Raw genomic sequence first — 16,231 nt, 5'->3', positions numbered from 1 at the left:
ATAATGGCGTCCTGATCGACATGGAGACACCTCCACTCCAGCCAAGGTTGTGCCAAGAGGTAACAACGGACAGGTAGGCACGACTAAAGAATATATGCTTTAGTACTGGCTGGGAGCAAAACATGCTTGCTTTGTTACAATAGATATGCTGGCTAGGCTTTTCTTTATTAAATCCAAACTGCCGCTTTTGACAATGATCTTAGTAGACGTATCAAGCTAGGTTAGTTATAAAGGTATGTGGTCACAGTACGAACTGTTCGGAACTTGCTAGAGACAGAACAAGTTCATTTAAAAGAACGCTCGGTAAATCTTTTTTTCGAGCTTGCACGGAGTGTTATAGAATTCAGTAAGTGTGATGTGTCTCTATAATCCAGCGACTCTGCACGTTCAGATTGCAGCATGAACTGCTTTAAATCTCTCAGATAAAGAACAAGTTCATACAAATGAACGCATGATAAATGTTTTTGTCTGGCATGCACAGACTGACATACAATTTATCTTGTATGCCGTGTCTCTGTAATTCAGTGACACCGCACATTTGAATTGGTATTCCGATTCTGAGCTGTTTTGACATATGCCAGTATCGAACAGGTTAAGAATAATGGAATATGCATTCCTTTAAAAACGTTATCAATTCTAAACTCCCTTACAAATGTTGATCAACATGAAAAAAGCAATAGAAAATCATGTTTGGTTTACAATTAATGGATAGAGACTCATGCCTCTAGTAACAGCCTCCACATATTTATCTGCCTTGGTTGCTAAGTCTTTTTATAGTTTGCTAGGTTGTTTATGATTACTCATTTCTGATAACATCATTCTCTGTTCACATAAATGTTGTGGTTGGAATGATTTTTATAGAGCGGGGCTTCATACATCCGAGCTGGTGCAGAGTGAGGTGAGGTCTACCCCTTGAGGAGCGATGGTAAGCCCTCTTTAGCTTGTTAACTAATCTACATGGTGACCATTCTTTGTATAAATATATGTGAAGGCTATCGCACATAAAATGAGAAGTTTTCTGACACTGTTTTCTCCTAGATTCAGTTTTTTCATCTTGCTCATCAAGGTTTTGAACAGAAGCAACATAACAAGAATATTGTATCTATGACTTCCAAGTATTAATAATTTCCCTATGTCTATGCAGTGACAATATTACTTATTGATCCTGAAGAAAGCCAGGGGTCTTAAACTCTGGATTGGCTGAAACATGTCGACCAGGTTATTTTTGAACAGTGATTAATTTCAAACTGTTCCAGGTTTTCACTTTGTCGCGTTGTTTTTACTAGGAGGACTGCAAGAAATTGATGTGATTGCCAATAATTGACTCACTACCTCAGCAGTTTATCCTTTTTAACATACACTTATTCCTTGCACTATCTACTTTCACTGCATATTGTTGAGACTACTTAGGTTTGTCTATTTTTCATTTACACAGTCCTCTTTTGTCTTCTTTCCTTTTGGAATAATCGTAAGAAGGATACAGCTCCTTCCTCATTGTCCTCTCTGATTGATAAGAGGGACTGAGGAGGTACTGTTTGGATACCAGATGATGACACTGGGCACATGACTGTGTAATGATGGGATACCAACTATCCTAATACGATCTGCATTGAGTTTTTTGTAGCCTTTACTGTTTTTCACATTCTTGCTAGCCACAGTACGTCACAATAGACTTTCTTTTGATGTACGTCTATGTGAGAGTATATCTTCAATAATTAGTCCTTAGGATTGCAGTTTGTTTATGAATGTCATGGTAAGGGGGATTGAATCTTGTTAGGACTTTAAGCTTCCCTCAGACCCTTCTCTATTATATTTATATATACAAATAGCCTTTGTATTATACCAAGCACATTAGATAATAAACACACACTTTACAATAGGCACGGGCAGAATTTACAGGGGATTATATACATGGGACAGGGCCACATGGGCCACTGTCAGGAATAAGCACTTTTAGAACTAGTATTTGGTAGAATTAGCACTTTGTAGGAATAACGCTTAGCAAATAGCACCTATAATAACTGTAGCACCAAATAGCAAATGTAGCACACAACCAGCATCTACTGGTAAAAGGTAAGTACCACCTACGCACACATGATGCAGAAATCACATTAGGCAAGTAATCACATTTGTGCAAACCTCACATGAGGCAGAACATGTAAACTGTCCCCAGGCCAACCTGGCCTCTCAGGGGCTGGAACGCCCTGTGTCCAGCAAAGTCAGGGCAGGCTGCGCAGGCAGCCAAAGAACATTGCGCAAGGCCTAAACGAAGCAGCTGCCCACTAAGTGCTGGGCAGCTGGAGGACCTGAGCCTGGCACCAGCATGCCTCCTGGCTCTCTTCTGGGGCTCTGAGGAAACAATAGGGCCATAACCACGTGTGAGTCTCATGGGCTCTGAAATAACTGTGCCCCACACTGGGGGAGCGGCTCGCTGCCAACCGGGGTCGCTCTACCCTCTGAAATGCCCCCAAAGATGCGGGAGCCGCGGGGCTCTAAAATAAAATGTGCCCTTCAATCAGCATTGGAGCCCGCAGGCTCTAAGTACACAAATGCCCCCTAATCCAACGGGGGGCCTCGTGGGCTCTGAATACAGAATGCTCGCTGGCGACTCGTGGGATCGAAATGAACGGGGCCCCAACACGTTGGAGCCTCTTGGGCTCTAAAACAAAATGTGCCCAGGTTGTTGGAGCTTCGTGGGCTCGGAAAACAATGGCCCCCTATGTAGATATGCACGTCATGGGGGAGCGGCCCGCAACGGCGGGCCCGCTTAGGATAGGCGCAGAGTGTCTCTGGTTCTGCAGCCACGCGGCACCCAGGGAGTCCCCCCCCAGCCCGTCTGGACTTACCAGGCTGCTCCTCTTGTGGGGTCCTCTCCTGGGTCCTGGCAATCTGGGCTGCTGCTCTGCTCCGCGGGTGGGGCTGGGTGAAGTCGGTGGCCTTCACCCGGGACTTGGCTCGAACTCGCGGAGGCGGGGTGAGCTCCCGTCCTCTCCGCACGTCAATCCTTCACTCGCAGGGCTTCCCTCTTGGAAGCCCCAACTCCCCGCACACCACCTCGCCTGGCTTTCGGGTCATGCTGGGCAGCGGCCCGGAAGAGGATTATCTAGCGGCTCGGGCCGCGGCGGTAATGGGAGTCAGACAAGGGGTAGGCTCCCTCTCAAGTGAAAATATAACGCAGGGTAGGCACCCGCGAAAATGCAGGAGTCCCTGGCGGGGTGGGCACCCGTCAGGGGGTACAATGAGGGACAAATCTGAGGGGTCGGCACCCGCTCAACCCCACGAAGGACGGCAGTGAGCGGGGTGGCACCCGTGCTGCAAAGGAAGACAAGGGGGGATCCCCACGCCGTAGAATTCCTCTAAACAGCAGTGCACCGTCCAGCGCTGGCAGGAGAAAGCAACAAGCTCCTTGGAAATAAAGAGTTGCCGCTTCCCAGGCGCTTGGAGCACAAAAGTCCCAAGTTTAGGTGAACTCCAGCAAAAGTCCTCAGGCAGGCAGGGGGGGTGCAAAGGCTGGGCCCAGGGGCCAGCTCACAGGGCCCTCCAGGCATGGAGGTAGTCCCCAGTGGCGGTCCTCCTGGCGCCCAGCAGCAGCAGGCCCCCCTCTAGGTAGAATCAGGAAAGAGAACATCGTGTATGGGGTCACAGCCCCTTTTAATATACAGAAACCCTTTGTCTGTGTCTGCAGGGTGGGGGCAAAACCGGTCGCAGCTGGTTTTGGAGCACTCTGGTGTGCTCAGCCCTTCTCACCATTCACTGGCCAGGCTAGGGACATCAGGCACAACACAGGGGGCGGAGCCAGCATTGTGTGGGGAAAGCCCAGCCCTATTCAGGTCCCAGGTGTACTCCTCCCACCCATCTGGCTGTCAATCTCCCTATTCACCACCGGGGCAGACCCATTCTGACTCCTGGAGCCAGGCTCACCAGCCAGCTCCAACCAATCACAAGCCAGACAGGGAATTCACCTTTATTACGCAGACAGGCCAACTTCTAGAAGTGGCACTTCCACACTAGGCACATTAACGCCGCGCACATCATAACGCAGCATTTAATCACACGAGTCCACACATACCAAACTCGACCCTGCACTCCCCAAGCATCAGGAACTACCAGGGACTCATACATTCACCATGCATTCCTGTGGGAGGGCAGGCCAACCTCACCACATGCACGCACTTTACCCTGGGACACAGTGGTAAAGTGCGCAGAAGCCAAAAATCACTAACACCAAGTCACAATTAAAAGCAAAAAGTTTAGGGGTTTACCTGCCAGAAGGGTCAAGTCCAACATGGGCGATAAGTGATCAGAAAATCAAACTCGCAAACAAATTGTAACCAACGCATTTGTCTGGGGGTAAAGACCTTTACAGTAGAATAGAATTGTAAATTGTTATGATCAGAATAAATGGTAATGGTATGTTTAGCTCCTAGGAGATGATGTCTCCATTCTTGGAAAACTGCTTTTATAGCCAAAAGCTCGCGTTCAGCAATGGTGTAATTTTGTTCTGCTGACAAAAGTTTATGAGAATAAAAGGCAATTGAATGTAGATGCCCGGTTTCTGGATCTTTTTGCATTGATACACCTCCCAGAGCTGTTTCTGAGGCGTCCGCCTCAACAAAAAATGGCCTGTCTGGATCAGGATGCACTAAGATAGGTGCTGAGGTAAAGCCTTCTTTAGACTACTAAAGGCTTGTTCTGCCGCTTCAGTCCATTGGAACTTTTTTCCTTTCTTGAGTAATTGTGTAATAGGTGTTACTAATTCAGAAAACTTTGAGATAAATCGTCTGTAGAAATTAGCAAACCCCAGTATTCTTTGTGTGTCTTTTATTGAGGTTGGTGCTGGCCACTCTCGAATTGCTTCCACCTTTTTTGGATCCATTATGATCCCCTCAGGAGACAACCAGTACCCCAAAAATTCCACTTTAGATGTGTTGAAAACACATTTTTCTAACTTTACAAATAATTAATTGTCCCTTAATCTCTGCAGGACTGAACGGACGTGCTGTACATGATCTTCAGTATTCCTTGAATAGATTAGAATGTTGTCTATATATACCAGTGGCGGCTCCTCCATGGGGGCGTTTGGGCGCCGCCCCCTGCTTTCTCGCCGTGCGAGAAGGCAGAAACAAATGGTAGTCATTGACGTAATAACTACCATTTGTTTCTGCCTTCTCGCACGGCGAGAAAGCAGAGTTCCTGGTTTAAAGTGGGCGGTGTTACTCGAGGGCAGGAGGGAGCGGCTTGCCCACTGTTGTTAATACTGTCTGTTTGGGTAGCCTGAGAGGCTGCCCAAACAGACAGTATTAACAACAGTAGGCAAGCCGCTCCCCCCTGCCCTTGAGTAACACCTCCCACTCTCCCTGTCTCTCTGTATGCTGCAGCATATAGAGAGAAATGACATGGGTAGGGCAGCTGGCTGAACCGATCACAGCGCTGGCTGCGGTGGAGGGGAGGGAGGCTGCCTGCCGTGCCGCCTTCCTGATGACGTGCTGCAGCACTTGAAGACCAGGACGGCGGGAGTCGGGATGGAGTCTCCGGATGGTAAGTTTACTTTATTTTATATATATTTCATTTGTTTAAATTGTTTCCAAACCCCTCCCGCCTCCCCCCTCATCCCCTCAGGTCGTCACGACCCCATTTCCAAACCCCCCCCCCCCCGCCCGTAATGCCGTCCGCGACTGGTCATCAATCATGTTATGTGGGATGTTTAGAAGCTATCTTGGGATGCCTTTATTTCAGTGCTCGATGTGCTCCCGTGCTGATTCTTATTTATTTTCTGTTCACCAGTCTGACCCCGTTACCCTTTGGTTGTGCGTGCATCTGTTTGTCTCGCATTCATATTTATTTGGTTGCCGGAATGTGTGAGAGTAGTGAAACTGCCTAATAATAGTTATATAATTCTCTACAAGTACAAGATCACAGAAGCAGCAGCACGCCATATGTTGGCCAGGCCTCTTTTGTCGTCTGCTGCTGTCGCCTTGGTTGGTGTTTACTGTTGTGTTGTTCCCTGATATTACTGGCACAAATATCGACTACAGCTCAAAAGAGTCAGACAAATGAATGCAGTCTACCCGTGTAAAACAATAGCTACACCGTCACTCTGTATTTCCAAGTTCACATTTGCCCCGATTTGCACATATTTATCTCGGGCCTCTTTTATTTTGGTGTCCGACATGCTCATGTGGAGCTTATCTATTTTGTGTTTTCCAGACCCTGATGTTGCTTGTGCGTGCCTCTGTTTTGCTCACAGTAATATTAGGTTGCCGGAAAACTGTGAAACTGCCAAATAATGGCCATAACATTCTCTACAAGATCATAGGAGCTGCAGCACCACCAAATGTATGCCTGATTTGTGTTCTCCTTCTGCCAGCGGCCACCTGGTTTGGTGTTTACTTTTGTGCACTTGTTCCCTGATATTACTGCAAACACCGACGACCACAAATAACAAATGCATGCGGTATACCCTTGTAAATTCATAGCTACATCATCACTGTGTATCTCTACTGTTTACAAGCTCAAATTTGCCCCAATTTGCACATCATTGTCATCAATCATGTGGGCCGGTTTTTAGCTATTCATTTTTTTTGGTTTGCCAGTCTGAATAGGTAACCATGATGTTGTGCTTACATCTGGTTTTCCACCTCTCTCACCACTGGGCACTCAACCATTGACTTTTACGCCCTACCACTTTCAAATGCCACCAGCCGCCACTGATATATACTATAACACACACATCCAATAAATCATGTAATACTTTATTTATGAAGTACCGAAACGCAGCCGGGACGTTGCAGAGGCCCGTATATAACCGTATATTCAAGGAGGCCAAATTTAGTTCGGAATGCGGTTTTTCACTCATCACCTTCCTTTATGCGAATTAGGTGATAAGTCCCTCTTAAATCTAGCTTGATGTAAATGCTGGAGCCCTTTACCTGATTGAGCAATACTGGAATCAATGGTAATGGATACATGTTTTTAATTGTTGCCTTGTTTACAGCGCGATAATCGATGCATGCTCTCAGATGACCAGTCTTCTTAGCCACGAAGAAGAGTGGCGACGAAACTGGTGATGTAGAGTGACAGATGAAACCTATTTCTAATAGTTCATTCAAATAAGATCTTAAGTATTGTTTTTCTGGTTCGGTTAACGCATATATCCTACTACAAGGTAACACTGCTCCGGGAATTAGGTCCATTCTACAAACGTAGACTCTGTGAGGTGGTAGTTTGGTGGCTTTAACCGGATCAAATAATTCCGCGAAGTCTTGATATTCAGTTGGAATATGAATTGTCTTGTGACCCAAGGCTGCACAAAAGAGAGGCATTACTGGGTCCTTGGTTTCCTGATAGCAATGAAATTTACAATGAGGTGATTTCAGGGTGACTGTACGTTTTACCCACTCAATTTTGGGATTATGCAGTTCGAGCCAGGCAATTCCCAGAATGACCCCAAAAGTTGGAGTATCAATGAGATCAAATACAGTGTTCTCGGTATGGCCGTTTTCAGCTACTAGAGTTAAAGGTCCAGTATGAAATCTTATTAGACCAGAAGATAAAGCCGATCCATCCACTGCTCTTACTGGCTCTGGTTCCTTTTTAGGTACTTGGATTAGTTGCAGTTTTCGGGCTAATTCTAAGTCAAAAAAGTTACCGGTAGCTCCTGAATCGATAAGTACTGGTATGCTATGTCTTTGTTGAGTGGATAAAATAAAAATTACTCTTACTGTAAAGTGTTTGGGAATACGATTGATTACATTGGTGGCATACTGAGAGATCTTTGTTACAACACCTCTCGGAGAAACGACCTCTTCTTTCTCAGAGGAACCTAGTTTTCCGACAACTGAGGTGAACTTCTCTCAATTACTAAGGCCTTTTTCTTTACAGGTTTTGTAGGGCAATCCCTAGCAAAATGGCCAGGCTTTCCGCAATAAAGACATACATTTTCTTTACGTCTTCGCTCTTTTTCTTCGAGGGTCAAAGGTCCCTTTACACCACCTATTTGCATAGGTTCAGCGGCAGAACTTTTATCCTCAGACTCCTTCCTGTCTGATTTGAAATGTAAGTTTCTTATGTCTCTTCTGGGTCTTTCACTCTTTCGTTCCCCCAGTCTATGATCTAACTTAACCACTAAATCTTGGAATTCTGCAAAGTCATCGGGCAAATTGACTATATGAGCCAAGGAATCCTTTAGGTAGTCCTTGAGGCCCCGGTAAAACAAGGATACTCTTTTTTCTTCGGGCCAATGAGTTTCAGCCAGTAACTTGTTAAAGGTAGTAATGTAATTTATCAGATCTTTTTATCCCTGAAGTAGACCTAAAAGCTCATTATCAGATGCCTGTATAAACACATGTTTGGCAGAGAGATTAGACATGGCTACTTTGAAATTATACAGATTATGAAGAATAGGATCATTAGTATCAACTACGGTCACGGCCCAGTTAGCTGCCACACCTCCTAAATAAGAAATTATAAAAGCCACCTTAGCTGTATCAGAATTAAAAATCTGCGGTTTGCACATGAAGTGTAATTGACACTGACTCATGAAAGTTGTATACCTGCTACTGACCCCTGTAAATCTCTCAGGATTCGCTAAAGGAATAGGACTAGGGGTAACTACTGTGACTTGTACTGGCTGTTCTGTGGATTGGCTTACATTTGACCGGGGCTGAAAAGTATTGGTACCAAACTTGGGAGGGGTTAATATGGGCTTTCCTTCCTCTGATGATTCTCTCCAGGAAGTAAATCCTAATCTGGTTTATCTAACTCTTGTCTAAGAGACTGATTTTCTGAACGCAAATCCTTCATTTCCTTGTTTAATTTTTGCACAAGTTGGGTTAATTGAGAGACATCTATCTTAACTCAATAAGGGTAATACAAAATCAAGAGGAAACAAGGGAGGCTTCGCTTTCTGTTGCGCGATCACAAGAGCCATTCCGGTTGTTTTCTTCTTGATGTTGTAATGTCCCAATCCCCTCGTGAAACCAGCCAACTCAGCAAGGAAGGGAACACTTGAGGAGCTAACTCGTCCTCAAGGGAAAGGGGAAGTGGAGAGAGAAACAAGACAAAACACTGGGCCTTCGTCTTGAGGGATCCAGATATAGTTTCTCTTGTTGAAGTGCTCTGGGCCTTGATTGTGAAGTTGCTGCCAGACGGCGTTTTAACTCCTTCTATCAACAACAATATTAGAAAGAAATGAACAAGAGTTTCTCTTGAGAGAACTAAAAAACAATACTCATATAACTATATCTTGGACACACCACTTATCTGTAGGCCCATGCCATCACTTCTATTGGTCTTGGGTTTAGTCTGATTCTTGATTTGAACATTTAAACCCTTTAAAACAACACAACAGATTATCTTGCACTTACAATATTTATGTTTTTTTCATGCAAACTTTTGATTAATGAGGTTAGTGATGGTCAGTAAACAAGATTAGTCAAGAGACATACCTGTTGACCTGAGGTAGAATTCTTACATCGGGATTCAGTTCTGCAAAGAGATTAAATAGAAAACAATTCCAAAGAAAACACCAACATACCCTTAGACTGGTTGATCCTTCATTAAGTATTAAAGATTAACAATGATGCATAACATACATAACTTAATATTCCGACAGATACATAGTTTGACTGAGTTTTTGGGCAATTCGGAATTGTATTGTCCTGTGCTTGTCGGCAATTCAAAATTTTATTGTCCTGTGCTTGTTTGCAATTCAGAATTGTATTGTTCTATGCTTGTTTACTATTCAAAACTATAATTGTTCCATTTCTGTTCACAATTCGAAACTGTATTGTCTTATGCTTGTTGCCATTTTTTTTAGGAAACTGTATTGATTGTTTGCAATTTACAACAAGTTTGATTCCAAAGCACTTAAAAAATAGCAAGACTAGCAATAACACTTGTAATGTGCCTTACAATGTTTTCCCAATGAGGTTCAAGAAGTTGCCAAGCAACCGATAAAATGCTTATTTTCCTTTTGCAGGTCGTCGTCTGTTGATGGCCGGATTTCCTGTGAAGAAGAGCCCGGTGAGGAATCCTGAAACTGCCTACCTTCGTGGAAGACGTCTGAAAGTCTTGCTGGCTCAGGTAAGGCGGAAACAACTGGGCGGAGGGTCTGGGGAGGAACGGAGAGGGAAGGGATGGAGCTGGTGGTGTGAATTCAAGGCGGCTTCAAATTCTGGAAGAGCTGAGGTCCGGAGAGCTTGTGGTGACGCGATGCAATGAAGCGAAGCACCGTCACATTCTCAAGCGCTCCTCTTATAGTTTCAGTGTAGCAGCGGTTTCCTTAATTTGCATAAGCTTCACGTGAATTCCAAGACGCTTTCCAATCGTTAATCCATGTGAGGATATCACGTGGAGGACGAGTGCTGCGTCCATGTGCCATTGCTACATGCAAATGCTACATCACTGATTTTGACCTTTCTGGAGTTACATTATGCCAAGAACCATAAATAAAATGGAAGTACGATACACACATGCCCTCAGTGTACCTAAACATGACTTCAGTTATGTATATTGAGACAATGAGCTCCTTTAACATCCGTCCAGTGCTCAGGAATTCTGCTGCGAAGGACTTATAGGAGGTACCAGGAGGGCTTCTTGTCCTGCAAAGTCCCTCAGGAATAAAGTGGACTTCATCCCCCATCCCGTAGTCTGCCAGCACGTGTGTTTGAAGAGTGGTGGGAAAAGGGGGCGTGGCCTCTGAAGACTTCTTAGCAACCTCACTGTGTGGGACTTACTGGAGGTAACAAGAGGGGTATTTGGCCCCCAAGGATGTCCTTGGGTGCCAACTACCCCTCCTATTACCTCCAGTAAGTCCCACACAGCAGGATTGCTAAATTCTCATAGCAGGCCATGGCCCCTTTGCCCACCATTCTGCAAACATGCTCCCTGGCGCGATCTTGGATAGGGTTTGAAGTCACCTTGTGAGACGGCGACACGGACCCCCCTACCCAGAGAACGCCCTCACACACCTGTGTCACTTTCCTTTCCGCCGGGACTGCATCCCCGCGAGCGCTTCCCCATGTCAGTAACAGGAGTCGGCGCTGCAACCATGACCAACGGAACCCCGCCTTCCTCTCTCTTGCAGGAGCCAACCAGAGACCTACGATCAGAGGAAGTACAACCCTCTAACCCCGGAAGTTCCACCCCCGTGGCAGCGTCAGAACAGGGAAAAGCCGAGACCTGGGACAAGAACGCTGTTGGAGTATCGTGGCAGGACACTCAGACTGGAGCGGTAGAAGGAGAAGAGGCGACCGAAGAAGACGTGTGGACGGAAGACTGGTGGAGACCCGAGGAGGTGGCTGAAGAGCGGCCGTGACTCACCGAAGAGTCACGGCGAACCGTGTGAGTACCCGTAATTCCACCTCAGAGCTCGCTAGGTGCTCGTTGTAGAGACTGTGTAAATATCTTCTCTCTTAGGCACGAACGTAGTCGTAGTCACACTGTATAATAGTTGTAAAGCACCCTCACTGTGTAGAAAATCCTCCCCCTCACGACCTTACCTGACACGCTCTCGTCCCCTCCCTCCCTTCTCGATACCTCCCTTCCTCACGGTCATTCCTTTCTCTCCCTCACTACCCGGGTGACGGTGGAAGTATTCTCCTGGGAAACCCCGGCAGGACTAACAGGTCTCTTGTATCTATTATTGCCCTCCGAGGCTCCTCCCCGACGTCGGACCCGCCAGAAGACCCTGAAGAAAGGAACTGGACCCAAGCCCCGAAGCAGAACCCGGACCCTCTCATATGGATTTTGTTCTTATGTCCACCCCTCTTGCTTTCTGCCTTGTATCTAAATAAACACCGGCATAGTCCACTATATCCGGCCTCCTTGCCTGCTTTTCCAGCCTGCGGCACGCCCACCATCACATCTGGTGTCAGAAGTGGGATCCGCTGGAAGCATGGAGGCCGTTGTGAGAAAAATGGCGGAATCACAGGAACAGTTCGGTAAACTGATGGAGCAATTTTTGAAGACCGCGGAAGATGACAGGGGACAGCTTCACGACGTCCTTAAAGGTCAGGGGGTGGTCCACGAACAAGCGATGGGTAAACTGACCGACGCCCTGGGACAACAAAGGCCTATGACCTCACTCCATTCCATAGTCCTACAGAAGTACGTGCCGGGAGAAGACGCAGACTACTTCTTCACCAACTTCGAGAGGTTGGCCCAAGCCGCCAACTGGTCGGTGGACCGATGGGGCCAATACCTCGGACCTCTTTTAACCGGCGACCTGCAGGCCGCCTATCAACAGGCCATTGTGCAGGGAAATACACCGTATGCGGACATAAAGAAATGCATACTAGAACGTCTTGGTATAGACGACGACACCTTCAGGGTAAAATTCAGACAAGCGAAAGAGAGACCCCAAGAGAATCCAAGGACCCTCTCTTTTCGTATTAAGGTTCTCGCAAATAGATGGCTCAAACCTGAGACCTCCACAAAGAAGACATCTTTGAAAAAATATACCTCGAACAGTTCTTGATTTCCCTACACCCGGCGAACCAACGCTGGGTAAGGCAACATTCCCGCCTCACACTGGACACAGCCATCAAAATTGCCTGTGCCTTTAGTCGAGCTCAAGAACACCAGCGGGGCAAGGAGGATCATCTGCACAGGCCCCACAACGTGACGGCTCCTCGTCCTCCACGGCCCCCGTTGGCCCGAAGAGCAGAACCTTCTCCTCTTTTGCCAGCACCGGTCCTGTTCCGGCCCCCCAACCCCGGACCCCAATGTTATTCATGTGGGGGTTTCGGACACATCGCCCGCGTATGTCCACAGAAGGAAGAGCTGATGGAGATCGGCCTCGTGAGGAACTATGTGTGCACCACTCCGGGGACCGCAACCCCCCTTTCACTGCCCTGTGTCTATTGATGGATAACGAGCCTTGGCACTTGCTGATACCGGGTGCCGTCAGAGTGTTCTCCGACCTCAAGATCTAGATCTTCGCTTGGTAACCCTACGGGTGTCGTAGCCATTCAATGTGTTCATGGAGACACCAAACGATACCCCACTACCCAGGTGCGAATTCAACATCAGAAGGATCACGGAACATGCCTCACCGTGGGTCTTGTGCCGGCTCTTCTGGAACAAGCCATATTGGGGAACGATTACCCCGGACTGCCTTCGCTCCTCCAGGACACCACCGACTCTCTGACCCAGTGGTGGAAGGAAGCCCCTTATTCGAAGGGTCAGACATTCCCGGATAGCGAACCAAAACCACACAAGCCCAAAAGCCAGAAGAGAAAAGAAAAAAAAGACTATACAAGTGCATATCCAGCTCTCACGGAAGACCACCCCTGGCAGACAGACCGGGAATTCAGGGCAGCACAACAAGAGGATCCCCTCCTACAAGATGCATGGGGAAGAGCCTTAGAGAATGAGGACCCCTTACAAGTAGGTCCCTACTTCTACAAAAAGAATGGGTTGCTATACCAAAAAGGGGGGGCATAACAGAACCCACAGCTACTAGTACCCGCTCCCGCTCCTTTCCAAGATAAAGTCCTCTTCTTGGCTCACAGCCACCTATTAGGGGGTCATTTCGGTGATGAGAAGACTAGTCAGACGGTCCTCGAGAAGTTTTACAGGCCTGGAGTGCACCAGAGAGTTAAAACCTACTGCCGGGAATGCACGGTCTGTCAAAGAAATAGCCGTTATCGATCCCCTAGGGTACCCTTGCAACCTCTTCCCATCATTGACATTCCGTTTAGCAGAATAGGGATGGACATCATAGGACCCCTCTTGCCCTCACGAAGCGGGTGTCGCTATGCGTTGGTCATAGTCGATTATGCCACTCGCTTCCCTGAAGCTAAACCCTTGCGCCAACCCACAGCCGAAAACATCGCCAAAGCCCTGATTTCTATATTTTCCCGGGTGGGGTTTCCCCGGGAAATCCTGACCGATCAGGGCACGCCTTTTGTTTCTGCGCTCATGAAAAACGTTTGTTCCCAATTGGGGATCAAACAAATCAGAACGTCAGCATATCATCCTCAAACTGACGGTTTGGTAGAACGGTATAATGCCACAATCAAGCAAACACTAAAAAAAAATATTGGGTTTAGAAGCAAAACGTTGGGAAGACATGCTACCACTGGACCTATTCGCCATTCGGTGTAAGACACAGAGTAGCCTGGGATATTCCCCATAAGAATTGTTGTATGGTCGTCCCCCTCATACCTTGCTGGACATGGCTCAGGAAGCCTGGGAAGCGGAACCAGACCGTACACGTCCACTCCCCGAATACCTAGAAAACCTGAAGACCCACCTGTCGGTGATTCGGGACATAGTCCGGCAGAACCTAGAGAGCGCCCAATCCTCCCAGAAGATGCAGTATGACAAGGGCACCAAAAACCGTGTCTTCGCTATAGGCGATCTGGTCCTCCTCATGATGCCCTCCTCAGACGAGAAGCTCCTGGGTCAATGGCAAGGCCCCTACACTATCTGACAGCAGGTGACCCCGGTTATCTACGAGGTGGAGCTGGACCCCACTCGGGGTACTTCCCAGATTTATCATGTGAACCTCCTAAAAAAATGGGAAGGACCCCGTCCACGTCCTACGACCCCACTCCCAGTACGCCGGAGCCTATTTAGACGACATTATCATTTTCAGTGATAGCTGGGCCCAACACTTGGTCCATCTTTTCAATGTTGTCTCTACCCTTGGCTCCTTTGGCTTTGCTATCAACCCCGCCAAAACCACCCTGGCAGCAAAAACAGTTAAATACCTGGGCTATCTCCTGGGGGATGGCCTGATAAGACCCCAAAAAAGTAAGACAGAGGCCATCCAATCCCTGCCCTTTCCTCAAACCAAGAAAGACCTTCGAGCCTTTTTAGGGCTTCTGGGATATTATCGGCGGTTCGTACCCAATTTCTCACAGAGAGCAGCACCCCTCACCGATATACTAAAGAAAACAGTCAGATCCGATGAGACACTAAAAAACCCCACTCCCGTATTATGGCAGGCTTTCACGGACCTAAAACATGCCCTGACCTTCAGTCCGGTCCTGGTGAGCTCTGATTACTTGCTTCCCTTCATTCTGCAGACAGATGCTTCCGACCAAGGGTTAGGGGCAGTATTGTCACAGAAAGATGTTCTAGGGAAGGAAAAACCCGTTCTCTATTTGAGCCGAAAATTATTCCCTAGAGAAAAGAACTATGCTGTAGTGGAAAAAGAAGCCTTGGCAATAAAGTGGGCTGTTGAAAGTCTACGATACTACCTGGAAGGCAGAGACTTTGTCCTCTACACCGATAACCCCCCTTGGAGTGGATGGACCGGAACAAAGGGCAGAACGACAATGTCCTCCGCTGGTTCCTATCCCTACAGCCCTTCCACTCCAAGACATTGCACCGAAAAGGGTCGGACCAAGGCAATGCCGATTACCTTTCCCGCTACCCCCTTACTCCAACCCCTCCAACCCGTACAAGAAGGACAGCTAGGGGAAGGGGATGTGAGATGGAGACACGGACCCCCCTACCCAGAGAACGCCCTCACACACCTGTGTCACCTTCCTTTCCACCGGGACTGCATCCCCGCGAACGCTTCCCCATGTCAGTAACGGGAGTCGGCGCTGCAACCATGACCAATGGAACCCCACCTTCCTCTCTCTTGCAGGAGCCAACCAGAGACCTACGATCAGAGGAAGTACAACCCTCTAACCCCGGAAGTTCCACCCCCGTGGCAGCGTCAGAACAGGTAAAAGCCGAGACCTGGGACAAGAACGCCGTTGGAGTATCGTGGCAGGACACTCTGACTGGAGCGGTAGAAGGAGAAGAGGCGACCGAAGAAGACGTGTGGACGGAAGACTGGTGGAGACCCGAGGAGGTGGCTGAAGAGCGGCCGTGACTCACCGGAGAGTCACGGCGGACCGTGTGAGTACCCGTAATTCCTCCTCAGAGCTCGCTAGGTGCTCGTTGTAGAAACTGTGTAAATATCTTCTCTCTTAGGCACGAACGTGGTCGTAGTCACACTGTATAATAGTTGTAAAGCACCCTCACTGTGTAGAAAATCCTCCCCCTCACGACCTTACCTGACACGCTCTCGTCCCCTCCCTCCCTTCTCGATACCTACCTTCCTCACGGTCATTCCTTTCTCTCCCTCACTACCCGGGTGACGGTGGAAGTATTCTCCTGGGAAACCCCGGCAGGACTAACAGGTCTCTTGTATCTCTTATTGCCCTCCGAGGTTCCTCCCCGACGTCGGACCCGCCAGAAGACCCTGAAGAAAGGAACTGGACCCAAG

Source organism: Lissotriton vulgaris, chromosome 5, assembly GCF_964263255.1.
Source record: "Lissotriton vulgaris chromosome 5, aLisVul1.2, whole genome shotgun sequence".
Lineage (NCBI taxonomy): Eukaryota > Metazoa > Chordata > Amphibia > Caudata > Salamandridae > Lissotriton > Lissotriton vulgaris.
The sequence above is the reverse complement of the archived record's forward strand: the minus strand, read 5'-3'. Positions refer to the sequence as shown.